The sequence below is a fragment of the Gigantopelta aegis genome, chromosome 6 (assembly GCF_016097555.1).
Source record: "Gigantopelta aegis isolate Gae_Host chromosome 6, Gae_host_genome, whole genome shotgun sequence".
NCBI lineage: Eukaryota > Metazoa > Mollusca > Gastropoda > Neomphalida > Peltospiridae > Gigantopelta > Gigantopelta aegis.
In genome coordinates this window covers 70,788,411-70,808,833 of record NC_054704.1, presented here as the reverse complement: position 1 = coordinate 70,808,833, position 20,423 = coordinate 70,788,411, and positions in this window count along the sequence as shown.

The window sequence follows — 20,423 nt, the reverse complement described above, 5'->3', positions numbered from 1 at the left end:
GGGATGGTGCATATAAAAGACCCCTTGCTACTAATAGAAAAACAATGTAGCGGGTTTCCTCTCTATGACTGTATCAAAATCACCATATGTTAACATCCAATAACCGATAATTAATAAATCAATGTGCTCTAGTGGTGTCGTTAAATAAAACAAACTTCTTTTTAAAACACCGGGATAAAATATATCAGGTCAGGTCAGGTCAGAGGGTTTAACGTGCACATTCAGAGCAAGCTGTTGTAGTGCACGCCTGTCCTGGGCACAGGTGACGGCCTTGGCCGACTCCTCCGTCCAAGACAGGAAAAGTAGGGGTTGTGGAAGGAAGGACCACCTGCACTAGAAGGTGCAAGGTAGCACCAGCAGTCCGGCCGGGGCCGGTAGCAGGTGGGGTGGGTTTATGGGTACATAAAATATATGTAAGTCCCTGATTTATATACACCCTATCAAAGCAATATGAAAGTCCCCAATGTGCATGTAACATATCAAAGCACTATAGGTTTACTTCCTCGATGTTTATGTACCTCCGAACATTGACAAACACATTAAACTAAAATAAACTATGGGGGTATATGAACATACAGCCATACAAAAATTACCAGTCATAAAATATATACACTTTGGTGACTAGATATAAGCACCAAAAACATCTTTGTAATAATTAAACACTTGGGTAAATATTTGTCGTTTTACGGACAATCTTTAGATGTATAATATGCTGTAGTTGAAATGTTTTGAAACAGTATAAAGTTAAATTTCGTAATATCCGAGCATTATTATCATTACATAAAACAATGGATTTGAACATACTAACGTATTTTCTAAGATATTGTAGAATATGTTTTTTTCGTATGTTATCACACAATCGGCAAATAAGTTGAAAATGATATTCATGTTCTACATCTTTACATATATAACACATTCTAACATCTAATAAAATAGGTTTAAGCTTGGTCTATTGCCCTGTTTCGACCGATAATCTATGTTATGTCATATGAAGATAGTCAAACAATGCAGATTTAAATCCTTTGTTTGTTTTGCATTTCCATATACGAACCATTTGATGTAAAGACTTTACCTAAACATGAAAATCTACTTACAGTTTCTACATTGCTATCGCCATACTTAAACTCCATATTGTTTGACAACTGTACCCCTTTCGAATATCATGATCTTTCTCTTTTCAGTATTCACATATAATTTACGTATACTATAATCACAAATAGTATCTAAACATAATTGTAAGTCATCCTTATTATCTGCCAATAAGTCTGTGTCTCATCTCCATACAATAGTAAATTTAATTTGATCATTCAATATCGATCCCCTTAAAACCTTTAACCTTTAAATTGTTAATATACACTGTAGACAAGAAAAGGGGAAATACGTTCTTCTTATCTTACTACATCTGTACACATACACACAATGTTCAGAGCATGTGCCATGCATTTTAACAAACGATTTTGTACAATTATACATTCTACATATACTATTTAAGATTCTTCCTTTAATTTCCTTTTTTAAGTTTATACCATAAATTGTCACACTACATAATGAAAATCTTTTGAAAAATCAACAAAGGCGCAACATAATTTACGGATATCTACAAAATGCATAATCAGAGAATGTATATAGGCTATATACTCTATATATTATCTACCGGCCTCGGTGGCGTCGTGGCAGGCCATCGGTCTACAGGCTGGTAGGTACTGGGTTCGGATCCCAGTCGAGGCATGGGATTTTTAATCCAGATACCGGCTGTACGGAATCCAGACAGTCCTTCAGTATAATAGGTTTCTGCCAAATACATAGGTGATTGATCAGTATTTCAGTAAAACATTGAGTAAAGTTTTTCTTTATCGTTCAGCAATTTCTATTTATTTATTATTTTTGTGTGATTTTTATTAAAAAACATTAGAGTGGTGGGGTTTTTCAGGAATGGTCAGATAATCGGAACTACAAATATTCTTTTGTTTTGCCTTATTGTATTTTAGTTATACTGATTTCGATTTTTGTGCCGTAATTTTATTACGGATGAAATCTTTTATGTTTGTCCAGTGTCGCGTTTGCAGACAAGGTTCTGCAGCAATACACCGATCTATTTGCTTCTTCCCAGGAAAAAAAAAAAAGTTTGTTTTATTTAACGACGCCACTAGAGCACATTGATTTTTTATCTTATCATCGGCTATTGGACGTCAAACATATGGTCATTTTGACACTGTTTTGAAGAGGAAACCCGCTGTCGCCACATAGGCTACTCTTTTTTCGACAGGCAGCAAGGGATCTTTTATTTGCGCTTCCCACAGGCAGGATAGCACAAACCATGTCCTTTGTTGAACCAGTTACGGATCACTGGTCGGTGCAAGAGGTTTACACCTACCCATTGAGCCTTGCGGAGCACTCACTCAGGGTTTGGAGTCGGTCTCTGGATTAAAAATCCCATGCCTCGACTGGGATCCGAACCCAGTACCTACCAGCCTGTAGACCGATGGCCTGCCACGACGCCACTGAGGCCGGTTCTTCCCAGGAAGACACTCCATTGCGAAGTAGCAATGCAGCTGCCTTTGCACCACCTCTCTTTCTTCTTTGTTCCATGATATTTTTCGTCCTTTTGGAACAGTTGTTTCGAGCACATCATTATTTTGCTTTTCTGTAAAGAGACGTGTGTTGAAGGGTTAATATGACAGGAACAAACTATATAGTTCACAAAATATTATATACAAATGAAACATTTGATGTCTTGGTTTGAAGAATTATAGACTGACAGTTAAAACAATAAGTTATTAATAAATGTAATTATAACCAACTAATTTCTTTACTACTAGAAATGTTTTTTAAATTACGGTTTTCGTATCTTTCTCTCCCGAACTAGTGTTGTCATTTTTAAATTGTCATGCAGTTTTTCTGTATACGTTCTATTCTTTGAGAAGCCATTGTTTATATCGGATTAAGGTATATTGGAATTTTAATATGTTCAAGCTAATTATGCAATTGTATTTGTCTAATTAATTTTTAATTATCTATCGCAAATAAATGTTAAAATAGTAAAATATGGTTCATGCAACTGTGATAAAACACTTTTAAAAACGTACTATTCAACCTTAAATAAACCTATCTGTATAATATAAATTTATACCTACGTTGCGTGAATCAACTTATCAAGGCAGATGCCTACCCTCTACCCCGCCTTGACGATTGCATCGACCGAGTTGGACACGCTCAATACATCACCAAATTGGACCTACTGAAGGGTTTTTATGCCATTCCGTTAACGGAGAAAGCATTCTGGCGATCATCACACCTGACGGCCTCTTCAAATTTCGAGAGATGCCGTTTGGTTTGAAGACTGCCCCTGCTGCCTTTCAAAGGATGATGAACCATGTGTTATCAGACTTAGAAAACGTCAGTGTGTATCTGGACGATGTGGTGTTAGCCACTGACACTTGGGATGAACATTTAACCGGGTTACAACAAATATTCAGTCGCCTACAGAAAGCTAACTTGACTGTGAACTTGGGCAAATGTGAATTCGTGAAAGCTTCAGTGACCTACTTAGGTCATACTGTCGGTCATGGTTGCGTCGCCCCAGTGCAGGCCAAGACACTAAGCATCAGCCAGTATCCTGCACCGACCAACCGTCGTGAAGTTCGCCGGTTCCTTGGTATGGCCGGTTATTATCGTCGTTTCTGTGCTAAATTTTCGACGGTAGCTGCTCCCATCACATCGCTGCTAAAGAAGGAATCGAAGTTCCAGTGGTCAGATGAATGCGAGAAGTCATTCAACCGTCTTAAGCAGATGCTTTCCTCGTCTCCCGTAATGGCAGCACCAGACTACCGAATGCCTTTCAAGCTGACTGTGGATGCCAGTGACGTGGGAGCTGGAGCTGTGCTGTTCCAAGAAGACAAAAATGGACTGGACCATCCTGTAAGTTTCTTCTCCAAAAAGTTTGACAAACACCAGGTGAACTATTCCACTATAGAGAAGGAAGCTTTGGCCATGGTACAAGCTCTGAAGTGGTTGTCTTTACGGACCATAATCCGCTTACTTTCATTCACAGAATGAAAGCCACCAACACTAGAGTTTTGAGATGGAGTCTTCTTCTGCTGGAATTCCCAATTACCATTGAAACACATCAAGGGCACATCCAATGTAATCGCTGATGCCCTGTCCCGAAGTTGAACGTTGTGATAATGTGTTGACGTTCTTGATTTCTGGTTTTATTTTTATATATTTTATTGTATACCAGGGACTCAGAGACTCAGTGTGATTACTGGTAGTCACCTTATTACTATGTGTTATAAATGCCCGGATGCGTCGGTTAACGCACTTTTTGTTTTGTTTAAATGTAGTATATTTCCCTATTCCTAGAGTAGAGGAAATATCCTTTTTGAGGTGGAGGTGTGTCACGGGGATTCTATAATTCCCGTAACCGAATAAAACACGATTATCAAAATGTCTCTCCTACTTGTATATCTATTAGATCTCTCTGTAACAGGCTGTTAAACCCTAGTATGGCTCGTCTCTAGGTATGATCAGAGATACGATCTTATATAAAGTATATATTATTATAGCACGTTAGTTCTCTAGAAAACACAACAAAAACACAATACACTTTGGAATCTGTATTAATCTACGCTGACAAATGTACAGCCGTAGTAGTTAATTAATAACAGCAATAATAACAACCCAGAACTGATCACTTAATTAGTTAATCTCTAGGTGTCTAGTTACACAATATGCGAATCACTTCACAGTTACACCACACCCACACGTGTGATAATTGAGAAACGTTTCCAGGAATTACAACACCATTCCTAACTGGTTAATTTTTAATTAACCCTTACTACTCGTTCAGTAACGTGTGATAATTTAGGAACGCTTCCAGGGGAACTTAATTAATAAAGGAATTACAGCTTTATTCCTAACGGGTTAATTTTTAATTAACCCTAACTACTCATTCAGTAACCTTGTGACACAGAATTAATATTGGTACCTATCACAATAAAGACAATAACCTACAGTGTACCTAGGTCCTCTAGGATGACTGGCTAAGCTTTATATTACCAAATACTCATATACTGTTATACGATTTACTTCGTCAGATGACCGAAGACACTGTCTAAAGAATATTGGTATAATACAGTATTAAATATTTAAAAGTCACATCAATCACATCAAGGTTATACACAGAGCAGAAATAATATATTTACCAGTCCCGTCTGAACTAATATATTTCGTTCAGTGGACGACGTCCGTGATCCCCTGGAGCCTTCCTAATTCGTTCTCCTCGATATCTCTAAAACACTAGCTATTTATTATAAATCAGGATTTTGCCTGGGGGTACAAGGCGGTACCTCACGTATCATCTCATATTCCAACTCTACTAGAGTCGGTATTATTTCTCTCTGATCGTCAGACTTACTGACGCCATCGTCGCCAAATCACGGTCGTCGAAACCGCACTCGCAGGGGTATTACGTAACTACTCGCCACATGGCCTCCACAGCTGGACTAAGTGCATATTGGAATGCCCGATCGCGCGAAGTATTACGTAACAAGTTGCCCACCTGGGCTACGGGCAATAAACTGCACACGGCCCTCTAACACAATTAAAATCGCCACAGGCGAAACAAATTTAAGCGCATGTGCCGTCACAAGGTGTGTGGCGGAACATGCTCTTATCTTTTCGCCTGTGGCGATGTTAATTGTTTTAGAGGGCCGTGTGCAGCTTGGTTACGTAATACCCCCGCGCGACGGTGGTAGAGCTGCGTCCCAATACACACCAAGACCAGGTGTGGAGGCCATGTGGCCAGTAGTTACGTAATACCTCCGGGAGTTCTGTTTTACGACCGTGGGTTCTAGCGAACTAGGCGTCGGTCTGTCTGGCCATCTAAGAGAAAATACCGTCTCTGGGAGTTGTGGCAATATCACATGATAGGTGAGGTACCGCGTTGTGCCCCCAGGCGATATTCGCTGTCTCTGAGATTTTTGAATAAATAGATAGGATTTTAGATATATCGGGGAGAAACATTGGAAGGCTCCCGGGGAACGTAGTCCGACTGGACTGGCAAATATATTTTTCTGCTCTGTTGTATCGCCTTGATGTGATTGATGTGACTTCAAATATTTTAATACTGTATTATACCAATATTATTTAGACAGTGTCTCCGGTAAAATTGTAGGATTCACTGTTCTAAAGAAATTAAAGCTTAGCCAGTCATCCTAGAGGACCTAGGTAAACTGTAGGTTATTGTCTTTATTGTGATAGGTACCAGTATTAATTCTGTATTACAAGGTTACTGAATGAGTAGTTAAGGGTTAATTAAAAATTAACCAGTTAGGAATAGAGTTGTAATTCCCTTATTAATTAAGTTCCCCTGGCAGCGTTTCTCAATTATCACACGTGTGCGTGTTGTATCACGGTGAAGTGATTAGAATATTGTGTAAACTAGACACCTAGTGATTAACTAATTAAGTGATTAGTTCTGGGTTGTTATTATTTGTTGTTGTTAATTAACTACTACGGCACGTACATTTGTCAGCGTAGTGTTAATACAGATTCCAAAGTGTATTGTGTTTTGTTGTGTTTTCTAGTGAACTAAACGTGCTATACACATATATATATATATATATATATATATATATATATATATATATATATATATATATATATATATATATATATATATATATATATATATATATATATATATATTATTTATATAAGATCTTATCTCTGATTATACCTAGAGCCGAGCCATTCGGGTATTAGACTGCCCGATACAGAGAGATCTAATAGATATACCGTTAACACATTATACGCATTTACCATTGGGCTGAAGGTAAAAAATAGTCACACTTTCAACAGTACGAAGTGTAATTTTATTAAGTATGCTAAAAAATTACTGAAAATAACGTGTGAAGAAAGCGCCGTTTTATACGTGTCAAGCTAACTTTAGCATTGTAAACCTTTCAATGGTTTTGATTTTAATTGTTTTTCTTTTTGATTTGGGGCTACTGGTAGAGGATCAAACAATAGAATTCCGACTTTTAATAAAGAAATTTATATAGTGGAATATTTAAAATGAAAATTAACTGTCAAGTAATTTGGAATCACAATCATTTGTTTAACTCCTCCACCAATTGGTCTAGATGTAAAATTAAAGAAAAAAACTAATCGTTTTTTATTTTTTATTTTATTAATAACAAAGACCGGCCTCGGTGGCGTCGTGGCAGGCCATCGGTCTACAGGCTGGTAGGTACTGGGTTCGGATCCCAGTCGAGGCATGGGATTTTTAATCCAGATACCGACTCCAAACCCTGAGTGAGTGCTCCGCAAGGCTCAATGGGTAGGTGTAAACCACTTGCACCGACCAGTGATCCATAACTGGTTCAACAAAGGCCATGGTTTGTGCTATCCTGCCTGTGGGAAGCGCAAATAAAAGATCCCTAGCTGCCAATCGGAAGTGTAGCCCATGTAGTGGCGACAGCGGGTTTCCTCTCAAAATCTGTGTGGTCCTTAACCATATGTCTGACGCCATATAACCGTAAATAAAATGTGTTGAGTGCGTCGTTAAATAAAACACTTCTTTCTTTCTTTCTTTCTCATCGGGAGTGGCTGTCCTCCTTTAGACGAGGCACAAGATAGAGATTCATGGATTCAACATCTGTTTTGCCAAATGCCCATTCGACTCTGCATTGTGCAGAGGTACGGCCTTGATCACGTATTGCAGTTTTGTCGCTGAAATTAAATGTATTTTATGTTCTAGTGCAAGCACTGATTTTACAGGTGGTTGCTACAAGTGTAAGTGTAAGAGCGGCTACCACTATCCGAAATGGATCCAGCCGCCCTATAAGGGATTGTACATCGAACAGGCCATGGAGGACGAGTACAAGAATGGATTCAACTGCTTACGCACTGGATGTAAGTTAGTTATATAGTTTTCAAGGCATACGAATTGAGCGTAAGTTAGTTATATACACTTTTTAGGGCATACGAATTGAACGTAAGTTAGTTACACAGTTTCCAACGCATACGAACTGAACGTAACTTAGATATACAGTTTCCAGCGCATACGCACTGAACGAAAGTTAGTAATACAGTTTCCAGCGCATACGCACTGAACGAAAGTTAGTCATATAGTTTCCATGGCATACGCACTGAATGTAAATTAGTTACATCTTGGTTCCCAGTGTAAATTCGTTTATGAATTATAAACTAGATATGTCCACGTTTGCTCACCAATAGTGTGAGTACTAAGCTCCAACTAAGCGTGAGCAGATCGTGAGTTTTACATCAACATTTTGAGAGATCTGCGAGTAGTAGACAACATGATCTACATTACGAGGTCAGTTAAGAGCTGCATATTGTCAAGCTATGGTCGTCAGACATATTTATATATAGAGAATATTTGATGTTTGTTTTGGTTAAATATGATTTATATCTCATCGAGTGAAGTTTGCGATCATATATGATATATGATATGATTGCAAACTTCACGAGGCAAGATATAAATCATACTTGACAAAAAAAAGAAAGAAATTCTCTATTTATTATATAACTTTTGGCATTTACCTTTATTTTTAAAATGCCAGCAGCAAAATAGTTTCGGCTTTCTTACAGTGAAGTTAACACTTTCTACAATGAAAATAACACATTTTAGAGTGAAAGTTTCACTCTAAAATGATATTTTAAGATATTTCACTAAATGTTATATAATAAACTTTGTTATCAAGTTGTCCTAAGGTGACTAAATGATCATAATTTATTGTGTTTAAGTTATTTCATTTATTACAGATTATTTTGAGATCTTTAAGTGCACCCGCAGATAGATGCTCTAGGAGTAACGTTCGAGGGTGGACACGTACTACTGGCGGAAGAGAAAGAAAACCCTTCACGAGAAATGTTCACTCCATAAGGACACGCTCTGTAAATACAACAGAGGAAGATGTTTATCCAGCCAATCAGATGCAGAGAGCCTTTATTCCACCCAATCGGAAAACAAGAAAGTTGGTACTACTGGCGGAAGAGAAAGAAAACCCTTCACGAGAAATGTTCACTCCATAAGGACACGCTCTGTAAATACAACAGAGGAAGATGTTTATCCAGCCAATCAGATGCAGAGAGCCTTTATTCCACCCAATCGGAAAACAAGAAAGTTGGTTTCTCGGCTGCCAGACGACAAACGCAAGACAGTGCTACGTGAGATGGTCGACTCGCCAAAGAAAGAAACACACAAACGTAAGAATAAAGATACGTGGGCTAAACACGTTCACGGTAAAGTAAAACACATCAGCAGGAGGAAGATTAAGATTTTGAGGAAGAAGTGGCTTAGGGTGAAGAATGTGACAGACCACAAACGACAGAAGAGAGCTTTTATAGGACCATTTGACCAGGTAGCCTTCGATTCCATGAAGCGGATCTTCTGGCACAAGGCGAGCGTTACGGCGCAAAACTGTCACACGAAATCAAAGAACTTGTTGTACCTGGCAGGAGACGTAGGTTACGTCTGGTTCACTTTCTGAGTAACTTTCTTCAGAACACGTCGCCATATGACAACTGTGGGACTCTGCAGGGAGGTGGACGTCTGCACACGGAACATCTTTTTGGAGAAGTGCTCGCTAACGTCATGGCCAACCACAAGATCCTCTCCAGCGGCATATTCTGGGACACACATCAGTTTGTAAACCAAGATGACTCTACAAGAGAATTCTTTGATCCTCTGGCGTACAAGAAGCAAGGCAGCTTCTACATCATTGACTCTGCAGGACTACCACTACGCAGATGAAGACTGGTACAGTATATCAAAATCCAGATGGTCCACCAACGAGATTACTCTTGACACTTAAAGCTGAGACCCATGGTGAGGTCCAATCTAGAAGGAGCCAGTTCCGTCCAGTTTGAGTATTTCCCAATGAGCTACAAGGCCACTGCATACAACTATGGCTTCTGGACTCGCCCGACATTTAAATGTGATTTCCGCGTTGACGATTGGGTTCTCACCAACGTCGTTCCCTTCTTTGGTCTGGATGGACTCGGAAAGAAGATCAATTTTACGTACGAACAAAGTATTGCTTGTTTTACTTTTTAGGTGAAGACCATAACAACTTAGAAAGTAATCTAAATCTATATTTATATAGTTACTGTTTTAAAATTCATTAAGATTTTCCTGTATATGTATGTATATATATACTACTCAAAAGAAGTTAAGGGTAAAAAATATTTGTGCAAAAACGTTGGCGCATGCTGTTAACCAGGCGTTGCAAATAACGTTGAGGAATTTGCTGAGCCAGTTTCTGGAGGTTGACGGCAGGGACGTGATGTGATCGAACTCGCCGCCCTGGTTCATCCCACGCAAACTCAATGGGTGACAAGTCTGGTGAATATGCAGGCCAGTCCATGTGCTGAACGTTCTGCTGCTGCAGGAAGTCGGTCACCACCCTGGCATGATGAGGTCTTGCGTTATCGTCCTGGAACCAAGCTCCTGGTCCAATCCGCTGCAGAAGTTTAATTACAAAAGGTTGAACAATATCGTTGAGATAACGCCGACCAGTCAAATTTCCATTAATGATGTAGAGAGGGGTTCTGTGATTCATGAATATGCCCGCCCACACCATTATACTTCCTCCTCCAAATGGTAGATGTTGAACAACTTTAACATCAGCAAATCCTTCTCCTTGACGACGGTAAACACGAGCCCGGCCATCAATGAACTTTAGCAAGTACCGTGATTCATCTGTAAATAATGTCTCAGCCCATTGCTCACGGTTCCACCGGATATGACGTCTGCACCAACCAAGGCGAGTCCTTCTGTGACGGGCAAGTAGCTGTGGTCGGACTACAGGACGCCGACATCGCAAACCTTGGTCTCGCAAACGATTCCTAATGGTCTGGTCAGACACATTGTTGCCTGTAGCAGCTCTGAGTTGATCACGAAGACGCCGTGCGGTCACAAAACGCTGTCGCAACGCCGTTATCATCAGGAAACGGTCGTCTTGTGCTGTTATTGATCGTGGTTTTCCCGAACGGGAGCGATTCTGAATAAAATTAGTCCTCCTGAACCTCTGCCAGAGTCTACCGATTTAGACGGTGAGCCACAGATCTTTGAGTGTGTCCATGTTGTAGCCAACCAATGGCCCTTCCGCTGTCTTGCAAACTGAGTTGTCGTCGAACCATCTTCAAATTTAAAGTGATGATGAAAGGAAAATGCTCATCCCTTTTATTGCTAAAATTGGCATACATTGAATTACACTCATGCTAAGCACGTGCAAATGGTGCACGAGGTGTCACAGTGGGTGTATCGAGGCAGGTTGTCAGTTTAGTCAGTTTTTGCTTCAAATCCATGAAAAGGAAATCTGGGTTAACTCAAAAAGTTTCTAAAGATAAGGGCAATGATTGCATGCCCCTTAATAATGTCTTTAGTCCACATGACAACACAAAGGTTAATATTCTAACCCTATCTAGCCTAAAAAAAACCATACTTCCAAAAATGATCAAAAAGTTAATTTGACCCTTAACTTCTTTTGAGTAGTATATATATATATATATATATATATATATATATATATATGTGTGTGTGTGTGTGTGTGTGTGTGTGTGTGTGTATATGTATGTATGTATATATATACGAATAGAAAATCCTTCTGTATTGCAGGCTTCTGACTTTTTCTTTATATAATATAGATATAGGAAGGAAATGTTTTTTATTTAACGACACACTCAACACATTTTATTTACGGTTATATGGCGTCAGACATATGGTTAAGGACCACACAGATATTGAAGGAGGAAACCCGCTGTTGCCACTTCATGGGATACTCTTTTTTTCAATTGGCAGTAAGGGATCTACATACAGGATAGCACATACCACGGCTTTTTATGTACCAGTCATGGTGCACTGGCTGGAGCGAGAAATAGCCCAATGGGCCCACCGATGGGGATCGATCCCAAACCGACCGTGCATCAAGCGAGCGCTTTACCACGGGGCTACGTCTCGCCCCTATATATACTCTTCAAAAAAAGAAACGCAAAAGGGTACAAATGGGTTATAACTCCGATTTTATGTTTCCTACCGGTTCATGCTTTGTGAATATAAGGTCATTGCATGTCCCAAACACATTCCCAAGGTTACATTCGATAAAACGCAGCTACTGTAAAATAAAGTTTCAAAATGTGAATATTCGCAAAAACGCAGCCACGTGCAAACCATGTCACCACTGCACGTGCGTTGTCTGCACGTGCAACATGAACACCGACAGTATAAAAGTGCAGGGTGTTCGCTTGCCTGGCCTCTGTATCTGGCCGACAGTTGACAATCCAGGACATGCCACGTCTCGGTGAACCGCAGAGAAACAATGCCATCGGCCGACTAGACGCAGGCGAATCCAGAACGGCCGTTGCCAGGGCATTCCATGTGTCCCCAAGCACCATCTCCAGACTGTGGGACCGTTACCAGCAACATGGATCAACACGTGACCTCCCTAGATCCGGTCGACCACGGGTCACTACCCCCGGGCAGGAACGCTACATCCGGGTACGCCACCTTCGGGAACGATTGACTACTGCCACCTCCACAGCCGCAGCAATACCAGGTTTGCGCAGGATATCCGACCAGACCGTACGGAATCGCCTACGTGAGGTAGGAATTCGTGCCAGACGTCCAGTTCGAGGTGTCATCTTAACACCACAACACCGTCGACTCCGACTGCAGTGGTGCCAGATTCATCGACAATGGCCTCAACTGCGATGGAGACAGGTGTGGTTCAGTGACGAGTCCCGATTTCTGCTCCGACGTCATGATGGAAGATGTCGCGTGTATAGGCGTCGTGGTGAACGTTATGCGGCAAACTGCGTGCAGGAAGTGGACAGATTCGGCGGGGGTAGTGTCATGGTGTGGGCAGCCATCTCACACACTGGCAGAACTGACCTGGTCCACGTGCAGGGCAACCTGAATGCACAGGGCTACATTGACCAGATCCTCCGGCCACACATCGTTCCAGTTATGGCCAACGCCAACGCAGTGTTCCAACATGACAACGCCAGGCCTCACACAGCACGTCTCACAACGGCTTTCCTACAGAACAACAACATTAATGTCCTTCCTTGGCCATCGACATCACCGGATTTGAACCCAATTGAGCATCTATGGGACGAGTTGGACCGACGCCTCCGACAGCGACAACCACAGCCCCAGACCCTGCCCGAGCTGGCAGCAGCCTTGCAGGCCGAGTGGGCCACCATCCCCCGGGACGTCATCCGTACTCTGGTTGCTTCAATGGGCAGGCGGTGCCAGGCAGTTGTCAACACACGCGGAGGCCACACCCGGTATTGACTCCAGATGACCTTGACCTTGGTGGTGTGTCCTATCACTTACTCACAATGGACTAGAGTGAATTGTGAACAATCCTGCAACATTTGGTAATTATCGGACTCGCCATTCAATAATTAAATCAATTCTCCAAATGGGACGACAATGTGCTTTTGCGTTTCTTTTGAAGAGTATATATATATATATATAGAGAGAGAGAGAGAGAGAGAGAGAGAGAGAGAGAGAGAGAGAGAGAGAGAGAGAGAGAGAGAGAGAGAGAGAGAGAGAGAGAGAGAGAGAGAGAGAGAGAGAGAGAGAGAGAGAGAGAGAAACGAGTTACCAGTTATTATCAAATTTATGTCACGAGTGAAATAATTTTCAGTTGTCACGAGCTTTAGCGAGTGACAAATGAAAATTATTTAACGAGGAGTTAAAACCCATACACTTACATTGTATCATAACAGAATCATAACAGAAACATTCACGGATCAGAGTTAAAGATGTACAGTGCAATGCAGCACACATGATCTTTGTTTTGTTTTTCTTTCCTCTTCTTCAGAATTGCTTCTGGTTTTTATCACGTCTAGAGTTCAAACGTAAGTGTGCGTATCCGGTTTCAGTCTCGCTCTGTAAATCAGTTTTCAAATTCTTTAAGTGGTCAGATATTAGGGCCAGAGTATCAAGCAGTAATGAATATCATGAACCACGATCCATTCAGCTTAAACAAACGTTGTATATAACGTTGGAACTTTAGCACCATAATATGATTCCATTCAAAATCGGATGTTTCAATTTCATTTTTCTCTATGTTAGCATAAGTGTATGACATGTACTGTGATAAACAGTGTATTAAGGAGTGGATTAAAAATGCATTACATGGATTTACTTAAAGATGTATTGTATCTTCAAAAGTACGAATATATGATATTAAGAAACAAAAATCATATTTCAAATAAATAAAATATGTAAGTTAGGGGCACTCCGCTCTCACACACTCCCCCTCCCCACACACCCGAATCCAACACTGTGTGTGTGTGTCTATATTATATATATATATATATATATATATATATATATATATATATATATATATATATATATATTATCGTCATCGAGATGTGTGTGTGTGTGTGTGTGTGTATCTGTGTGGAGAGGGGAGTAAACAAAATTCAAGTGAGCTCACACATAGTTTAGATTACCAGGATGCAGATCAACTGAACGATTCACAGCTGACAGATATTACATTTCAATTTGACACCCAGACTGTGGCGCCTTATATCGTATAAGATTAGTTGCTAAAATCATTCTCACAAGTAAGCATCTATGTGGATTTTTCCTATGGATATTATTCTAATATAGGTGAATGTGGCAATACTTCCAAACGTTCCATCATCCAGTCTCATTCAGGATTGCATCATAACGGTCGGTACCACACACACACACACACACACACACGCCTATGAATAATTTTTTTTTTTTTGTTCATTGACGGAGTATGTTACACTTTTTGGAAATACTAAACAAGACTTCATAGGAATGGTTTTGCTGATAAATGTTTAATACAATTATCAATGTATCATTTATTAACGTTCCACATCCCAACATTATTTTTGTCTTCTTCTCTAGTATATGTTGGGTTCGATGAACGGTCTCTTTAATAAGCTGCTATATAATAAAAAAGAGTGTGTGTGTGTGTGTGGGGGGGGGGGGGGGGGTATTAATTAACATATGTCTTTTTTAGTAATCATTGTCTTCAAATACGCATTTATACTGTATTGACCATTACATCGTTTCTTAAAATAAAAACTGGAATGTACACAGTAAGAGTGAAAAAAAGGGGTGGGGAATATTAATTAATCAGTAATCTTTGTCTTCAAATACACATTTGGACAAAATACTGTATTGAGCATTACATCGGTTCTTAAAACAAAAACTGGAATGTACACTGTAAGAGTCACGTCAGTATTACATTAATTCTTAAAAATAAACGTGTCCACACCCTTCTGGGTGGCGGGGTCGTAGGGACGTCAGTATTGCATCAGTTCTTACAAAGAACACACCTTTCTGGAGGCGGGGCCTAGTGACGTCAGCATTGCATTATCTTGCAGCATCCCCCTACTGCACAGTTTGGCGGCCATCTTGGATGATGCAATAGTGAAATCGATATCCCCTATAGACAGGCCCTAACTACTTAAATATATATTTACAAAATATTTACCTGTCAGTTTAATATGAAAGACATAATCGACGAAAATCAGTTTTATTCTATTTTCGACATTACTTTAGCTCTCGAACGGCAGAGTACTCGGGCTAACATCCACCCATACACATATGCATGCATTCATGCATATGTACGTACATGCAGGCAGGAAGGCATGTATGTATATAAACAGGAATGCACGCATACACACACACACAGGCACACACACACACACACACACACACACACACACACACATATATAATATATAGATAGATAGATATATAATGTATACAGTGAGATAGGGAGACATGGCGAGTAACATGAGCAGATACCGATACCAGCAATAAGGGACGGTCCATAAATATCGATGTGCTTCACAATCCGAACAATGTTCGGAAGGGGGGGGGGGGGAGGGGGTAAAAGCCATGTTCGGATTGCTTTTCAGGTAAAACATCGATCCATCGAAGGTCAATGTTTCGTACACAATATATCAATGTTTTTATGTTAGGATTAGGGGAGGGGCGCGGGGGTCAAACCCAATCCTAACATTGTTACGATTATGAAAACCATTGACATTTATGGACCGTCCCTAAGGGTGTTTAGCACGAGACAGGACGGCTGGAAGTGAAGCAAAGCGTGCAAAACCAGCACACGGTTTGTCGCACTAAAATCGGCCGGGTCTATGAATGGGGAAGAATTTTAATATGAGACTCGGTTAGAATATCACCTGTATATATCTAGGCTAATCTGTAATACACAGCTTGTCTCGTTTGTGTTTTTAACGCTCATCCTGGTTCTGGTATTTGAACGCATGCGCGAGACATTTTTTACATAATAGACCATGTAAAGAAGAAGGCGGTCGGCAATTGAGACGCGTTCTGTGCTACACTGGAAATACAAATGAAAATAAAATCAGTTCCCTAGAGACAAAATCCATTCTCCGCTGGCAAGACAAGTTAAGTCAACTGTATCGCAACCATAAACAAAACTAAATTGACCACACTTTGTTTGATTGAAAACATATTTTATTGCACATAATATATATATATATATATATATAATATATATATATATATATATATATATATATATATATATATATAAATATCGAAATCGTGACATTCTAAAGTTACATCACGATTACTTTAGAATGTCACGATTTCGATTACGATTACGATTACAAGATAATTGAAAGTAATCGATTACGATTGCGAATACATTGTCTAGCAATCATGATTACAATCGTGATATACATTTCGACAAATCTACACAATGAAATGATGTTACCACCATGAAGTTATGCACTTTATTTTACAACCATACCGATTTCATTCATTTAAAGATAATGGATAATTTTGGATTATTTATTAAATTATTTCAAACATTTATAAACGTATGTATACTGCAGGGAGGAATCAGTTTCCAAAATCAGATTTATTATTCTTAAATTTGGATTATTGACGAAAAGGTACCCATAACCATAGGTATAAATATTGTATCAATGCATAACATATATATTTTGTTATATTATTGTAATAAGCCACAATCACTATTACTGGGTGGGGGTTTTTTTATTGTTTGTAGAACGTATACCATTTAATACCATCCACAAATTAAAGTAAAAAATTTTTTTTTTAAATCTATAAATGAAGAAATAAAGAATGAAAGAAAAGAACAAACAAGTAAATAAATAATTAAATTGATATCTGCATACATATACATGTGCACAAGTTGCTCATTGCATTTAATTGTTGACATTCTAAAAATTACTATTATTAATGAATCGATTTGCAGTCATGCTTGCTTTGTGCCATATTATAAGGATCCAGTTGTATCGGTGAAAATTACAAGTATCTTGGTCTGGGTGTGTTTATTTTTGTATCATTAGAAGCGCCGCGTTTCGTAGAACATCTATTAAAATCAGCTTTCGGGAATTTTTATCAGACGTATTAATATTTAAAGCTATTTTAAAGGAAAATAAACCAAGGTTTATCGTGATAGACTACTTTCAACTGGGTGTTTGCTTAATTAGTTACGTTATTTGTTGTTGTCTGCGACAGAGTGAGGATGACTGCCCATGGAATCAAGCTGGATACGATTTGCTGACTGCCCGCCTGCAGTCGTAACCACTAACAAAAGAAAAGAAGGTTTGCCACATTACCTGATTTTTTCAGCTAATATGTATATTACCTGTTTCACTCAGGTAATATGTATATTAGCTGAAAAAATCAGGTAATATACATATTACCTGAAATATACTTCACTAATTTATACAGATTACCTGAAACGTGCAGAATGGTACTGACAAGTCTTTAGATCAATGTAGACCAAGTTCTCAGTTCAAAACAAATCTTTTGATCAATGTAGTCCAAGTTGGTCACAATACCTTTGATGTACATGTTCATTGTTAAATCATTTCATAGACAATGTTACAGTTAATCTGTATAATCCACCACTGCTGTTTTAACTAATCCTGTCTGTAGAGCACAATAAAGTGTGCACAATAAAGTTGTGCCAGCCTGCTAGGGCTTCATTTGATTGGTACGTATAAATATCCTGGTGAATGGTGTTCTCTGTCACTAGAAAAATGGATCTAGAGGAGACTTTCAGGCGTTCACTGTGCACGAGTTATGGAGAGAATAAGTGTACCTAAGGACGAATACATTAAGACTGTTGGCGAGTTGCTGGAAGCCACACAGGCACCCAAGAAATCACCGCGTCAGTTTTACCTGCTTAAGAAATATGAACTACTGCAGTGTGGGGACGTTCAAAAGCTCATCAGAAAGAAGCCAAACCAGGAACATCCACTGTACTTCGCTACCATCGAGGAGACCTTTGACCTCATCAAGCGCGCCCACATCGCTACTGGTCATGGAGGACGAGACAAGATGATCAAGGAGATCAACAAGAAGTACGCCAACATCACCCAGGATGCTATTACCTTGTTCAAGTCCATGTGCATCGAGTGCCAGAGAAAACGGAAACGGACAACTACCAAGGGAATTGTCGTCAAACCAATCCTGTCTAAGGACTTCAGTTCCAGAGCGCAAGTTGACCTCATCGACATGCAGTCTATGTGCCAAGGTCAACACAAATGGATCATGGTGTACCAAGACCATCTTACCAAGTTCTGCATCCTGCGTCCTCTCACTTCTAAGCGTGCATCGGAAGTAGCTTATCAGTTGCTGGACATCTACCTTCTGCTGGGAGCCCCTTCAATACTACAAAGTGACAACGGGTCCGAATTCATAGCGCAAGTTATCACTGAGTTGAAGCAGATGTGGCCTGACCTCGTCATCGTTCATGGGAAGCCGAGACACCCCCAGAGTCAGGGTTCAGTGGAAAGAGCCAACTGCGACATAAAAGACATGTTGATTGCATGGATGAGTGACAATGTCACACGGGACTGGACTGTTGGACTCAAGTTTGTGCAATTTCAAAAGAACTCGAGCCATCACACTGGAATCAAGTGTTCTCCCTTTGCTGCTCTGTTTGGTGCCGATGCGAAGGTAGGATTGACATCATCCAGTCTCCCCCAAGATGTCATTGCAAGGTTGCAAACTGAAGACGACCTCCTGTCTGCAGTATCCCATCCAAACCCAGTCGAGCAATCCAGCGAGGAAGCAGAACCTGTACCAGTCTCACCCATCTCTGTACGTCAGGAGGAAATTAGGCTGCAGAGAGAGAGAGAGAGAGAGAGAGAGAGTGCCAGAGATGCCCAGTTCCAGCAGGCAGAGAGAATGGTCAAACGAAGTCGCATTGTGTTTTCTAGTGTGCAAATCGGAAGCAATGTGACAGTGCCCATTCCTTCGGTTGACAGAGGACGTGCAGATCCTAGGAACATCATCGGAGTTGTGACAGAGTGCAGTGACAACGAGTTGTACACAACTGCTGTAAAAGGAGGAATATTGGATCGAAAGTACTCTAGAAACCAATTCGATGTGTGTGCTACGACCTTGTATTCACCCGATGATGTCTGTACAGATAAAGACATTTCCCTGCGTCAAGCTGTGCAACTGGACTCAAAATGCGGTGGACAAGGTTTCACGAGATGTAACTGTGCTGGAAGTAAGAGGTGTCAGATAAATCGATGTAAATGCTTCAAAGCCAGATTAGTGTGCAATTCCCGCTGCCATTCAAGCCTGCCATGCATAAACAATTCATTTTTTTACGGCAATGAATTAGGACACAAAACTGGGGCATGGTGCAGCGCCCTTTTATATATTGCTAACTAGAACACTGTATTAAATGATGTCCAATAAGTGAGCTTACTTGTTATCTATCTAGTTGTCTGGCGCCCAAATTCCTCAATCAAACTTGCGCACCTTTTCTCTTTTGTCCATAATTCTTGCTCCATTCAAAATTCCATAGCACCATTAACCCCCCCCCCCCCCCCCCCCCCCCCCCCGCCTGCTACCGACCACGGTCGGGCTGCTGGTGCTCACTTGCACCTGCCAGTGCAGGCGGTCCCTCCCCCCACCACCACCTTTCCTGTCCTGGACGGAGGAGTCGGCCGAGGCCGGCTCTTGTGCCCAAGACAGGCGTGCGCTACAACAGCTTGCTCTGAATGTGCACGTAAAGCCCTATGACCTGACACTGTATTCATTCTAGTGGTTTTATAGTAAACGTAAACACGTTAGATACCATTATGTGAATGTGTGTCTTCATCCCCTGGGTAACATTCATTTGATAATCCAGACGTTATGATCCCCTGTTTTTCAAGGCAAATAATAGTTCTACTGTGAGAGTAGTAGACAATGGGAGATCAGTTCTACTGACTGACCAGTACTGCTTCTAACTATAGGCACTGTTACTGGAGTTGATGCTAAACACATCTATGTTTAGTAAATAATTATGAGTAATCATGAAAGTAATCGCTGATTACGATTACATTAGCAATGTAATCGATTAAGATTGCGA